Genomic DNA, 15,464 nt, shown 5'->3' with positions numbered 1-15,464 from the left:
ATATGATCAGAGTCGGCAAACTTGGAAGGCTTCCATAGCCTTGGCAACTGATGACAGGAGCCTAGGGTGGTTACTGGCGCTATAAACTAGAGTGTCAATTTGTTGGGTCAACAACAAGAGTCACTGTGCACTTGCTCCTCATGTGGGATCTCTGTCCTTAATGTGCTATACATTGTGATTTAATGCTATAACTAGTACTCAAACATATGTTTCAATTTGTGTTTCTATGTGGGTGCAAACTGTTGAAATCTTTACTTAATATACAATAAATTGATCATCTCTATATAAAGAGAATTGAAAATGAATCTTGATGTGAATGGAAAGGGAGAGGGAGCGGGAGAGGGGAAGGTTGCGGGTGGGAGGGAAGTTATGGGGGGGAAGCCATTGTAATCCATAAGCTGTACATTGGAAATTTACATTCATTAAATAAAAGTTAAAAAAAAAGAAAAAAAAGAAAATATACATGAAAATAGAACATCTGATATTCCCTAAGGTAGACCTTAAAACAACATGAAAAGGTAAAAAAAAAATTAAAGACTAATTTCTTTATTTGTAAGTCAGAGTTACAGAGAGAGAGTGAGAAAGTTATCTCCAATCTGCTGGCTAACTTTCCAAATGGCTGCAACAGCCAGGCTGGGGCCAAGACAAAGCCAGGAGCTTCATACAGGTCTCTCATGTGGGTGCAGGAGCCCAGACACATGGGCCATCTTCTGCTGCTTTTCTCAGGCGCATTAGCAGGGAGTTGGTTTGGAAGTGGTGCAGCCAGGATACAAATTGGTGCCCAAATGGGATGCCAGTATTGCAAGCAGCTGCTTTACCTGATAGGCCAAAACATGAGCCCCCATAATGTGAAGTTTTAAATATCTACCCTGGTCAAAATTAAAAATTTGATCATTATTTGATAGATAAATAATATTTGAGTTTTTTAAATTAAATTGAAGTAAGTTGCTCTGAGTTGAGTCTTTTTTTAAAACTTACAATGTTTAACAAACTCTCTAATTTTAATTCCTAAATATTTACGAGTAAAGTTGTGCATTAGCTTTGAAGTAGATTTTATTTTATTTTATTTTTTAACTTTTATTGAATAAATATAAATTTCCAAAGTACAACTTTTGGATTATAGCGGCTTTTTTCCCCCATAACCTCCCTCCCACCTGCAACCATCCCATCTCCCACTCCCTCTCCCATCCCATTCTTCATCAAGATTCATTTTCAATTCTCTTTATATACAGAAGATCAATTTAGTATATACTAAGTAAAGATTTCAATAGACTGCACCCACATAGAAACACAAAGTATAAAGTATTGCTTGACTACTAGTTATACTGTTAATTCACATAGTACAACACATTAAGGATAGAGATCCTACATGGGGAGTAAGTGCACAGTGACTCCTGTTGTTGATTTAACAATTGACACGTTTATTTTTGATGTCAGTAATCACCCGAGGCTCTTGTCATGAGCTGCCAAGGCTATGGAAGCCTCTTGAGTTTGCCAGCTCCCATCTTACTTAGACAAGGCCATAATCAAAGTGAGAAAGGTACTGCCTTCTATGATGGCCCATTCTTTCCGCGAGGATCTCGCTCACAAAGATCTTTCATTTAGGTCATTTTTTTTTTTTGCCACATTGTTTTGGCTTTCCATGCCTGAAGTGCTCTTATGGGCTTTTTAGCCAGATCCGAATGCCTTAAGGGCTGATTCAGAGGCCAGAGTGCTATTTAGGACATTTGCCATTCTATGAGTCTGCTGTGTATCCCACTTCCTATGTTGGATTGTTCCCTCCTTTTTAGTTCTATCAGTTAGTATTTGCAGACATTAGTCTTGTTTATGTGATCCCTTTGACACTTAATCCTATCATTATGATCAATTATGAACTGAAACTGATCACTTTGACTAGTGAGATGGCATTGGTACATGCCACCTTGATGGGATTGTATTGGAATCCCTGGCACGTTTCTAACTCTACCGTTAGGGGTAGGTCCGATTGAGCATGTGCTGAACTGTACACCTCCTCCCTCTATTATACCCACTCTTATATTTAACAAGGATCACTTTCAGTTAAATTTAAACACCTAAGAATAATCGTGTGTTAATTAAAGAGTTCAACCAATGGTATTAAGTAGAACAAAAAAATACTGAAAGGAATAAAGTATTAAGTTGTTCCTCGACAGTCAGGACAAAGGCTGATCAAGTCATTGTTTCTCATAGTGTTGAAGTAGATTTTAAATGAAATATAGCAGAATGTCCCGGATTTCGGAGAATATTTCTGTTTAATAGTTTAGTAAAGGAACAGTTATATTTTGCAATGAAATGTTAGTTCACTATCATCTCTTTGAGGTCTGTGGATAGTTTTTAGTTCATAATTATCAACCATACATAGAAAAAGACCGGCCACATCCATTAGATAGATTCTCTGGTATAGACAGAGCTCTCCAAAAATGTTCAAATTTTATAAAATTCCAGTGTGAACTCTGAAAAGTTGTTGAAACAAGGTACAAGAAGAAAAAAATTTACTCCCAAATTAATCTGACAAAAATCTTTTCTGTAAAATTCTTGAAATAGAAATTGATATTTCTCCTAAGGAGATGTAATAAGAAAATATAAGACAAAGAAAGGTTAGCATATTACCAAAAGTGAAATATGTTAATATTGAGAATGTGTTCAAAAATTTAAATTTACTAAAATATGATATAATGACAGGGGAAGTGTGTAATACTAGAATAGCACTGAATTTTCCTAGTAAATGAATTCCCAAATCCTCTGTTTTCTATTAAACTGAAATTGCTCACAAAAGGCAGCTCTACCAGTCCTCATCAGGTTAACTCTATTTTCTCTTTCTCTCTTTTCATTCATATTCTCTCCTTTTCTCTGTTCTATCTTTTTGTTCCTTTCTCTTTCCCTTCTCTCTTTCTTCTTCTTCTTCTTCTTCTTCTTCTTCTTCTTCTTCTTCTTCTTCTTCTTCTTTTTTGACAGGCAGAGTGGGCAGTGAGAGAGAGAGACAGAGAGAAAGGTCTTCCTTTACTGTTGGTTCACCTTCCAATGGCCGCTGTGGCTGGTGCACCACGCCGATCCGAATCCTGGAGCCAGGTGCTTCTCCTGGTCTTCCACATGCGTGCAGGGCCCAAGGACTTGGGCCATCCTCCACTGCACTCCTGGGCCACAGAAGAGAGCTGGACTGGAAGAGGGGCAACCGGGACAGAATCCAGTACCCCCACCGGGATTATATTTTGCAAAATATTTTGCAGGCAGAGGATTAGGCTATTGAGCCATGGCACCGGTCCCCCTTCTCTCTTTCAATCTTCTCTCTTATCTTCTCTCTCTCCTTTTTAACCCCTCTCCCTCTTCTCTCTCCATCTCTATCTCTTCCTTTCACTTATTTTCTCTTCCTTCTTCCATTACTCCTGCCCTCTGTTCCCTTCTTCCCCTTTGCATCATCCTTAACTCTCCCTTTCTTTCTCTTTTGTCCTTTTGCCACCTCCTTCTCCCATGGTTCCTTCCTCTTTTTCTCTCTGCCACTCTTCCTCCCTATATTTTTTTGCTTAGCTTGCCTCCAGTTCTCTTTTATTTTTGAGTCAGTTGTGCTAACAACGTTGCTAGGACTGTTCCATGAAGAAACAGGTGACCCTCACCTACCCATTCATAGAGATTTTACTGGAGACAATGTTAAGGGGATGCAGAAGTGCTTACCGTCCTGAGTGATGAAAACACTTCCTAGAAAAGAGCCTTTTCCAAAGGAAAGAGAATTGGGAAGCAATTGACTTGGTTCAACATGTGTAACGTGTTTTAGGGAGGGTTATATGGTGCCTAGTATGTTCAAAATTTTAGAATATTTATATAGTAATGGAATGACAAATACTGCATCAGGACAGTGGGAGAAAACATTAAAAGTGACTTATATCAATCACAATATGTTTTTCATTTCATTCCACCAACAAGAAGGAGGTCTTTTTCATCAGTATCCATTATTAAGGTATTATTGCTCCCATTTTTTCAAAATTTTCAAGATCTGGAAGCCCCATCTGTCATGATCTTCTCACCCTTCATTCCTCATCTGTAAATTTGTCTCTTAAAGTCCACACTAAACCCACCAAATAAATGAATTTCTCCCAGCTTTGTGATTCTATCACTATTTTCAAAAACACTTTTAAAAAGTGTTTTTTATCTAACCTCTCAATGATAGAGACTGTGCTATACTTTTTTTTTTTTTTTGCTGACAAAACATAAAGGAAGGAACTCAATATTCATGTTTCAATTCTGTTTATGAGACACTGTGTGCTAGAAACTGGGCTAGGTGTTGAATCTACATTTGTACAAGGAAGTCAAGAGAGTTTTCCCCCTCAAAACTTTTGAATTCAGTGGTACTTTCTTTCCCTCAAAATATCCCAAGGAGAGCTCAGTGAGATAATTTCTTTTATTTTATCAATTGCTCTTTTTAAATGTCTTTTTTCCTTTGACTTTAAGTTTTGGACTCTGCTCTGAGGATAAAAAATAAACTCAGCTATAAACTCAAGATGACAATTTCTCCAACCTTGAGTCAGCGTCCCTGGACCAGATGTACTGGCAACTCAGATGAATTTTCCTCTTACAAGGCTCCTTGCTTCCCTAATGTAAAGAGACTTCTGTTGAGTCAACCTAATCCTTCATACACAAATGAATCCTAAACACTTCTATATTCATAAGTGAACATAACTTGAGTTCCCAAGCTGGGACTCCTGACAGTTGTTAGAAATGTATGAATGGGAATGCCAGCGTGATTTTCTGGAGGCCTTTCTGAGAGCAGAACTATGTCTGTATCTTAAATCTTCAATGTGAATGACAGTCTTTGGCACATATTAGGAACTTCATGAACACTTGTTGATTAAATAAATCAATTGATAATCTTTTCCTGTTAGAAATACTTTTTTTTTTCTCATTGTAAAATCCATTTCACCTCCCAACATTTTAATCCGTTGTGAAATAGTGAAATAATTCCATGGGCAGTCCACTAGAGGCAGCACAGTCTGTGCTGAAGCTTTGTCTGGTTATGATCCCAGCCCTCCCTTTAAGAGCTCTGTCAACTCCTTTTCTGTAAATCTTCAGCTTATAGATATTATATTCTATCACTGCTTTCATGAAGGATTGGTGAGGGAACAGTATTTATTTTCTGGTAGTTGGTACACATTTTAGAATATACATTATCTATTTAATCCTTTTGGTTTAACACCATAAAGAATCAAACTCTCTCTATTGCAGTGGATAAGAAACCTGAATCTCTAATAATCAGGGAAAATTGTCCCATATTTCACCAGTAAAGCAACTCAGTTAGGTTTATCACCACTAGAAAGCAACAAAATTAAGATTTGAAGTCAGGTATACCTAGCTTTAGTGCATGTGCTCTACCAAGTATACTAGGTGTTATCCACACAACTATGAGGGATGTGAAAGGTCTTTAAGTGTGTATCCCAGGGGGTATGTTCTCCCTCTTTGATCCAGCACAAACCAGGAATCTATAGACTCAATGAGCACCTTCCTTAAGGAATCAATTAATTCCAAGTTTAACATACTTCTGAATTCAGAAAACGTTTAGTAAATATTGGTTAGTAAATTGTAGTTCTGGATGATAAGAAACATATGACATAAAGGAGAGAAGAAGATACAGAAAAAAAGGCAAGTCATTGCAGGTAAATAATTGAAAAAAATAAAATAAATACAAACTCTTTGGGCATGGTGCCGACACTGTTACCTAGTCTACTTTGAAACTGCAGAATATTTTAAAAGCTACTACATGGATTGTCTCATATATATATATATATATATATATATATATATTTGAAGACAGAGAGGGAAAGTTCTCTCACTAACTGGTTGACTCCCCAAATGTCCTTGATGGCTGGGGCTGGGATGATGTTGAAGCTAAGAGACAGGGACTCAATCTAGGTCTCCCACATAAGTGGCAGGAACCTCACAACCTGAGCCATCACCACTACCTCCCAGGGTCTGTGCTAACAGGAATCTGGAGTTAGGAGCCAGAGACCAGTACTTTTTATTTTAAAGATTTATTTATTTATTTGAGAGGCAGAGTTCCAGAGAGACAGAGAGAGAGAGAGAGACAGAGAGAGAGGGAGGGAGACAGAGAGACAGAGAGGTTTTCCATCCACTGGTTTATACCCCAAATGGCTGCAATGACCAGTGTTGGGCCAGACCAAAGCCAGGAGGCAAGAGCTTCTTCTGGGTCTCCCACGTGGGTGCAGGGGCATCCTCCACTGCTTTCTCAGGCACATTAATAGGGAGCTGGATAGGAAGAGGAGCAGTAAGGACTGGAGCTGGCACCCATATGGGCTGCTGGTGAGGCAGGCAGAGGCTTAACCTACTATACCAAAGTGTATTGAATCCAGGCACTCTAATGTGGGAAGTAGTTATCTTAACTACTAGACCAAACTGCCAGTCCTGTCATTTCATTTTAAGATTATTGAGGGGCTGGCACTGTGGAGTAGCAGATAAAGCTGCCACCTGCAGGGTCGGCATACCATATGGGCACTGCTTTGAGTCCCAGCTGCTCCACTTCCAATCCAGCTCTCTGCTACGGCCTGGGAAAGCAGTAGAAGATGACCTAAGTCCTTGGGCCCCAGCACCTACATAGGAGACCTGGAAGAAGCTCCTGGCTTTCGATCAGCTTACCTCCCGCCATTGTGGCCATCTGGGGGAGTGAATCAGCAGTTGGAAGACCCCACTCTCTCTGCCTCTCCTTCTCTCTCTGTGTAACTCTGACTTTCAAATAAATAAATATTTTTTAAAAAAGACTATTGAGGCCGGCGCTGTGGCTCAATAGGCTAATCCTCTGCCTGTGGCGCCAGCACACCGGGTTCTAGTCCCGGTCGGGGTTCTGGATTCTGTCCTGTTGCCCCTCTTCCAGGCCAGCTCTCTGCTGTGGCCCAGGAATGCAGTGGAGGATGGCCCAAGTGCTTGGGCCCTGCACCCCATGGGAGACCAGGAGAAGCACCTGACTCCTGCCATTGGATCAGCACCGTGTGCTGGTTGCAGTGCGCTGGCCGCGGCGGCCATTGGAGGGTGAACCAACGGCAAAAGAAGACCTTTCTCTCTGTCTCTTTCTCTCACTGTTCACTCTGCCTGTCAAAAAAAAAAAAAAAAAAAAAAAAAAAAAAAAAGACTATTGAGACCCTGAAAGTGGTGACGTTGAGGAGCTAATGACATTGTATTTTGTAGAACATTTCAGTCTCTAGTTGTTGGAACTATGAGGTTGATATTGAAGGATATGCAACTCTTTGGTTTAAAAAATGTTTGAATATATATTCAGGACAGTGTTTTCAATTGTGTTGATTCTGGAAAGCTAGCATAGGGTTTTCTGCAATTTTCTTTCTATCATGGAATAAAGGGAAGAAATAAAGCATAGATTAATAATTAAATCAACTTTCTTTTTTATAAATCAAGGCACAAACTGAAACACAAGGTGGCTGAGCTACTGAGTTGGTTACAAAGTTCATTAGTACAGATTTGGGACTAGTTCCATAATTCTTTATTCTTAATAAAATGAACTTAATATTTATTAGATATATGTGATTTTAAACTGAAGGATAAAATGTAAGGTAGCTTATTCTTGCTTTATATAAAAGTCAAAAATAAAATGCCTAAGACAAATGTCAAAAGTTCCTGTGTATTGAAAAGAAAGTGTCTTTCATTCTTGTCATTTGACTCAATATATATTCATTAGTGTGGCTTACTTTCCAATTTGGCCTGGACCCAGTGATCAATTATTTCAACTAAATTCTCAGTGATCATCTTCAATCCTTTAAGACATTTACTGTCTGTCCAACTCCCTTTCCCAGTCCCCAGCTATAGATTAATGATTTGTTTTCTTGCTTCATGCTTCTGAGTTTCTGAGAAGTGCTCAAGAAAGTTGCATAACCACACCGATGGTGTCATTACCAATACAAGTATTCCAAACTCACTTGGGCCACTAATGATGCTTAGCAATTTTTTTTTCATCTACAACAGGGTCCTTTTTTCCAGTTTTATAAGACTTTTGTAAACCACTCCTCATTTTCTCAATCTCCAGCCTCATCCTTGACCTTTAGCCGAGCAGATGATGTTTTCTTTTACTCAGAACACTAAGGCCATCAGAAGAGCATGTTCTGCGTATCTGCTCTCTTCATTTCTGAAGTTAAATGCACTTTCTTCTTTATGGAAGTGGTTAAGAGCAGGAACTCTCAGTTGAAATGAACATCTCAGCTCTCCAGGCTCTTAGGCATGTGTGGCTTTAGGCACGTTGCTTACTAGCTCTGTTCATACATTTTTTTTCCTTTCAAATAGAGACAATGACAATATCTACCAAACAACCTTGATGTGAGGATCACATATACATAAAGAGCATGGAACTTTGCATGAAGCAAGTGTGCAAGTTAGAAGGACTAGTTTCTGTTGTTTTAGTTACTGTTTTTAATTATTGTGATTTTCCAAGAAAGGAATTTCTCTTTTCTTTCCATGGTTAACCATATCCTTCTCCTCTAGATTTTAATTCTAGCAATAATCATCCCTTGTCTTCTCCAATGCCATCTTCTCTTTATGCATGTTCAGTTGTCCCATAACCCTAAAAAGATCAGTACTCAGACTGCCTATATAACTTTTATCTAACTCTAACTCATGTCTTGAACTTGGCTTTGTCATATTCTTGTCCTTCCCCTTACATAAATCTGGCAACCTTAAGGTAGTTTCTTAGCTGCCACTGGAACTCAGTCCCAGAATTCACGGTTGAATGAGATGGTCATTAAACTTTACTGATTCCAAGATGCTATGACCCTGTGACTAAAGATGTTATGTAAAATTGATTTGTCCTCATCATTCAAAAACTGGTTCATGCACTGGCATAAGTAAATACTTGTGAGGCAAATGGGAATTGCAGTCATATATCTTGCATAGCAAACTGAAAGTCACCTTAGAGATCTTCTAGTACAAGCTATGCATAATACAAAAGAAGAAATGAAATCTTTGAAACATATAACCTCCTAAATCAAGGATGTAGAATGTCTAGCCTATGGGACATCTAATGCCCTTGAAATCAGTTGGTCTGGCCCTGCCAAGGTACCCAAAGGTGGAACTTAAGATTCAACAAATCTATAGCAGGCTAATTTTTAAGTTGATAATTTTGTATGGCTTACAATTGACGTTACAAATATACAAATGGCCTTTGGTAGAAAAAAGTTTCTCCACCCCTGTTTAATAGTAGAGTAAGAATTAGAACCCAAGAATTAAATTCAAACAATGGAAAGTGGTGCAACGAAGTTTGATCACAGATTTAGCACATTGACAGTCACTGGAATTACACAAATATACTTCTGTGAAGTCCTTTGGGATAAGGACAAGTTTCTTGAAATTGTATAGATTCTGCCTATACCTAATCATGTTTGTTTATGGCATTATTATATCTCCTGTGCTCACATAGAAACTGAACTTTGCTTGGCAGATTGTCCATGTTGCAACATCAAATTGCTCAAGGTGTCTATATATCCTGAGGTATTTTGGTCATTGAGGGCCCTAGGATGGGATTTAAGACAGATCTTCCTTTGTTACTAGGGGCTGGAGTTTGGAGGACTGGGAAAGTGTTGGTCAAAGAACACACAATTTCAGTTAGGATGAATAACTTCAAGAAGTATGCTGTACATCATGTTGATGGTAGTTAATGACAAAATAGCAGGTACTTGAAAATCGCTAAAAGAGATTTTAATGTGTTCTCACCATAAAATAATGATGAGTATGTGAGAGAATCATTATGTTAAATAAGTTGATTTAGCCATTCCACAACATATTCATATATGAAAACATCATGGGAGATGGCGCTGTGGCGTAGTAGGTAAAGCCGCAGCCTGCAGCACCAGCATCCCTTATGGGCACTGGTTTCAGTCTTGGCTGATCCACTTCCAATGCAGCTCCCTGCTAATGTGCCTGGGACAGCAGAAGAAGATGGCCCAAATACTTGGACTCCTGCAGCCATAAGGAAGACCCAGATGAAACCCCTAGCTCCTGGCTTCTCCTGGCCCAGCCCTGGCCATTGTGGCCATTTGGGAGTGAACCAGTGGATGGAAGACCTCTCTCTTTTCTCTCTCTCTTGCTGCCTCTGCCTCTCCCTCTCTGTAACTCTTACTTTCAAATAAACAAATCAATCTTTTTAATAAAAGATTTATTTATTTGAAAGGCAGAGTTACAGAGAGGTGGGGGGAAGAGAGAGAGAGAGAGAGAGAGAGAGAGAGAGAGAGAGGTCTTCCATCTGCTGGTTCACTCCTCAAATGGCTGCAATGGCTGGAGTTGTGCCAATCCAAAGCCAGGAGCCAGGAACTTCTTCCAGGTCTCCCATGTGGGTGCAGGCGCCCAAGGACTTGGGCCATCTTCTACTGCTTTCCCAGGCCATAGCAGAGAGCTGGATCAGAAGTGGAGCAGCTGGGACTAGAACCAGTGCCCTTATGGGATGCTGGTGCTTTAGGCCAGGGCTTTAACCCACTGCACCACTCTACCTCTCTGTACTTCTGTCTTTCAAATAAATAAAATAAATCTTTAAAAAAAAAGAAACACTTGAACTGAGAGTGATAGCAGTTAAATGAGGCAGAAAAAGAAAGCCATTTCCAGGGACAGGAATAGTGCATTTGAGCCGGTCCTGTTCTTAAGTCCTTTACTCCCTCTCTTGTGCTGGAAATTCAGCGTTAGTGTAGAATGAAGAGCACAGATTTCAGAATTACACAGCTCACTTTTATTCTCTGCTGCCTCCTGAGAAAGACTCCATGGCCCTCCATGGTGTCAGACTTTAATAGGACTGAGGAGGAAGATTCAGAACAGTTGAAGCCATTCAGTCAACACTATGCTATGACTGACAAATGTATTGATTAGATGAAGACGTAGGAATCAAGATATATCTCTGAAACCTTGCTTGAGCTTTGAAATCTCACTCTGAATCTTCCTCCAGTCTAGAAGATTTACCCACCCTATCTCCATTCCACCTGATTGTTCTCCCTACTTGAGTTTTGAGCAAAAACCATATTGCTATGTCTCCAGAAGTGACTTTAGAATTGAACTGTAGGGAGCCAGTGCTGTGGCACAGTAGGTTAATCCTCTGCCTGTGGTGCCAGCATCCCATATGAGCACCAGGTCTAGTCCTGGCTGCTCCTCCTCTGATCCAGCTTTCTGCTAATGGCCTGGGAAAGCAGTAGAAGATGGCCCAAGCTCTTGGGTCCCTGCAACCATGTGGGAGACCTGGAGGAAGCTCCTGGCTCCTGGCTTTGGATCAGCCCAGCTCCAGTCATTGTGACCATTTGGGGAGTAAAACAGGGGATGGAAGATCTTTCTCTCTGTCTCTCCCTCTCACTGTCTGTAACCCTACCTCTCAAAGAAATAAATAAAATCTTTAAAAAAACGAATTTAACTGCTCATGGAAGAAAGGAAAGTGGGCAATTATATTCATTAGGAGTCATCCCTAATTTGTTTCTGCCTCCAGTACTGACAAGCTTAGTGCATCTTTTTAGCTTGTTGAGTTGTTTGTCTTGCCAGCTCTTCCTGGTTTCCTACTAATGCCTGCTTTCAGTTTGCTTGACTTTGCTCTGTCTGTAACCATTAAAACATGCCTGTGCCTTGCTTTTCTGGGGCCACATCACCACATCACCACAAAGCTTCCAAGCTATTAGAAGGTAGGTTCAGGTTCAGTTTTCTTCTGACTCAAGCTGCTTTTGCATGCAACCACCACCATGCTCAGGAGAAAAATAAAGAGCGAGTTCTTCGAAAGAAGGAGTCATCTCCAGGGTATTACTGCTGAAACTACAGGTGCAGAAAAGGTTGACCAAGCAAAGAGTGAGGAAAAAAAGAAGAGGAATACTTATGACGAGTATCTTGAGAGCCTGGAAAAGTTGAAGTAGCTGCTTTAAATGACTAACTTCTTTCTCTGGACAATTTGACTCAATTCTGTGTCCTCAAACAATTTAAATTGAAAGGTAGTGGTATTATTATAAAGTTTGAGCAAATTAAGAAATATGACATTATAGAATGACTTGTTACAGTAAGAATGACTCACTCGGAAGGCTGAGTCAAATCAAGTGATTCATTTAAGCAGACTATCGGATCATCTGACAACCTTCTTGCCTGGCTTTGCAGTTCAGGGTCAGTTAAAGGGAGGCTTGCTTCTTCTATGTTAGTTAACATTTTGGGTAGATAGTTTCTGACATTTTTTTAAAGATTGATTTATGTGTTTGAAAGTCAGAGTTTCAGAGAGAGAGAGCAGCAGAGAGAGAGGTGAGAGAGAGAGAGAGAGAGAGAAAGAGAGATGGAAAGAGATCCATCTTCCATCTGCTGGTTTACGCAGAGATGGCTGTAAGGGCCAGCACCTGGCAGGGCTCAAACCAGGAGCCAGGAGCTTCATCTGGGTCTCCCATGCTGGGGGCAGAATTGGGCCATTTTTAATGCTTTTCCCCATCTGTTAGCAAGGAGCTGGACTGGAAATAGAGCAGCCATGTGAACTGGAGCCCATGTGGGATGCTGGCGTTGCAGGCAGCAGCTTTATTCGGTACTCCACAACACTAGCCCACAGAAAGTTTTGTGATTCATGGAAAAGAAAGGCTGGAAGGAATGACCTCTTGTTCAGATAGAAAGATCTTGTTCAAATGGTAAATTCTCTGGAAACATGCAAAACATTATGCCAATCATATCCATCACGTTTCATCAGCATCTAACACAGTGCCTGGCATATTTACATGCTCGATAACTGCTTGAAAAATAAATGGAGCTTTGCATCTCTCTGAGAAGTCATCATGTGATGGTGAAAGAAGCCACTTCAGAAGTTTTTCTAGAAAACACTGGAAAGATGGTTATGGCTTAAAAATTTTCCAATATGATCATTAAAGAACATCACTGTGGGTTTACTTAAGATTTTGTCTGCAACAATTCTTTATTTATTGTGAATTTTCTTCATAAAATAAATACTATTCTTTATTGTATTTATAATTCAAAATTTTCTTAGCAGGTCTTTCCCTCATGTAGTAAAATTTCAAGTAATTATGGTAATAAACCACACCGCATATGAGAAAGCTATTGTAGTGGTTAAGTAGTTCAATAATAATATACCTTCAAGTAGGCTTAATGATGATTATTGTAAGATAATTTTTTCCTTTACTTAGATACTCATCAGACAACTATGTTTTGAATAATTTGAGACTTAAAGTTTTATTTAAAAAGGATGAGAGAGGGAAGAGATGCGCAATTCGGGACATGCTCAAGCTGACTTACCTCAAACGGTAGAGTTAGAAACATACCAGGGGATTCCAATTCAATCCCATCAAGGTGGCATGTACCAATGCCATCTCACTAGTCCCAGTGATCAATTTCTGTACACAATTGATCATAATGATAGGACTAAGAACCAAAGGGATCATATAAACAAGAATAGTGTCTGCAAATACTAGCTGATAGAATCAAAAAGGGAGAGAATGATCCAACATAGGAAGTGAGATACACAGCAGACCCATAGAATGGCAGATGTCCTAAACAGCACTCTGGCCTCAGAATCAGCCCTTAAGGCATGCGGATCTGGCTGAAAAGCCCATGAGAGTATTTCAGGCATGGAATGCCAAGACACTCTGGGGGGGGGGGGGAACTTAAATGAAAGATCTCCATGAGTGAGATCCCAGTGGAAAGAACGGGTCATCAAAGAAGGAGGTACCTTTCTCTGAAGGGAGGAGAGAACTTCCACTTTGACCATGGCCTTGTCTAAATAAGATAAGAGTCGGAGAACTCAAAAGGCTTCCATAGCCTTGGCAGCTAATGACTAGATCCTGGGGTGATTACTGAGGCCATAAACAAGAGTGTCAATTTGTTAAGTCAACAACAGGAGTCACTGTGCACTTACTCCTCATGTAGGATCTTTGTCCTTAGTGTGCTGTACATTGAGATTTAATGCTATAACTAGTACTCAAACAGTATTTTTCACTTTGTGTTTCTGTGTGGGAGCAAACTGTTGAAATCTTTACTTAATGTATGCTAAACTGATCTTCTGTATATAAAGAGAATCGAAAATGAATCTTGATGTGAATGGAAGGGGAGAGGGAGAGGGAAAAGGGAGGGTTGCGGGTGGGAGGGATGTTATGGGGGGGAAGCCATTGTAATCCATAAGCTGTATTTTGGAAATTTATATTCATTAAAAAAAAGTAAAAAAAAAGGATACTGACGGGAGTTGTCTCGTGGGTTTCTGAGCCCTGAAAGTTGGGAACTTCTTTGCACCCAGGAGTCTGTACCTGGCGGTTCTAATGCCATCACCAAGCCACAAAATAAATATATTGAATTACACCATAAACGCTATGGGTACCGTTTGGATTACCATGAGAAAAAGAGAAAAAAGGAAAGTCTGGAGGCGCATGAACGTTCAAAGAAAGCGAAAAAGATGATTGGTCTGAAGGCCAAGCTCTACCATAAGCGGCGCCATGCTGAGAAAATACAGATGAAAAAGACTATCAAGTTTCATGAGAAGAGAAACACCAAACAAAAGAATGATGAAAAGACTCCCAAGGGAGCAGTGCCTGCCTATCTGCTGGACAGAGAGGGACAGTCCTGAGCTAAAGTACTTTCCAATATGATTAAACAAAAATGAAAAGAGAAGGCGGGAAAATGGGAAGTCCCTCTTCCTAAAGTTCATGCCCCAGGAGAAACAGAAGTATTAAAAGTTATTTGCATAGGAAAAAGAAAAAAAGAAGGCATGGAAGAGGATGGTTACCAAAGTCTGCTTTGTTGGAGATGGCTTTACAAGAAAATTGGACCAGTGGGCTTACGTTTTAAGAAGACCCATGTAACACATACAGAACTGAAAGCCACCTTCTGTCTGCCAATACTTGGTGTAAAAAAGAATCCATCATCCCATTATACACAACTTTGGGTGTAGTTACCAAAGGTACTGTCATTGAGGTGAATGTGAGTGAATTGGGTCTTGTGACACAAGGAGGCAAGGTTATATGGGGGAAATATGCCCAGGTTACACACAATCCTGAAAATGATGGATGCATAAATGCAGTCTTACTTGTTTGACAGCAGTAACTTCTAATCATTATTGAAGACTACAGACTAAGTGGGAAAACTGTCATTACTATGATTTTTCTGAATACTGCCAAACAGCCTTCATGTCTGCAGTCAGCAAGGGAATTATTTTAAGGTGTAAAAAACATTAAAAAGATGCACTTTAAAAAAATAAAAAGGATACTGAAATTTATTTAGCATATACACCAAACCTGGTGATATTCTATTTACTCTTCAAAAATTTTTTTGGTGTTGAGTGAAATGTAGATAATAATTAATACTGTGTGCTTCAGTTAAAGGAATTAGTTATGGAAACACTGGAATGGTTATGATTTATGACTTAAAAATAATCTGGCTTTAAATCTTGGCTTCTCTGTTTTCTAACTGAGCTTTGTTATAGGTTATCTCATGATTCTTAGAATAAATTCAATATT

At 39.6% G+C, this 15,464-nt stretch overlaps 1 pseudogene; it reads left to right on the top strand.

Annotated features, from left to right (window-relative positions):
* Nucleotides 1-15,042, top strand: part of LOC100357870 (ribosome biogenesis protein NSA2 homolog pseudogene) — a 38,643-nt pseudogene extending 23,601 nt beyond the window's left edge.
* Nucleotides 15,043-15,464: the final 422 nt, after the last annotated feature.

Source organism: Oryctolagus cuniculus, chromosome 7, assembly GCF_051225735.1.
Source record: "Oryctolagus cuniculus isolate XC-2025 breed Fujian yellow rabbit chromosome 7, ASM5122573v1, whole genome shotgun sequence".
Lineage (NCBI taxonomy): Eukaryota > Metazoa > Chordata > Mammalia > Lagomorpha > Leporidae > Oryctolagus > Oryctolagus cuniculus.
The sequence above is the reverse complement of the archived record's forward strand: the minus strand, read 5'-3'. Positions and strand labels throughout refer to the sequence as shown.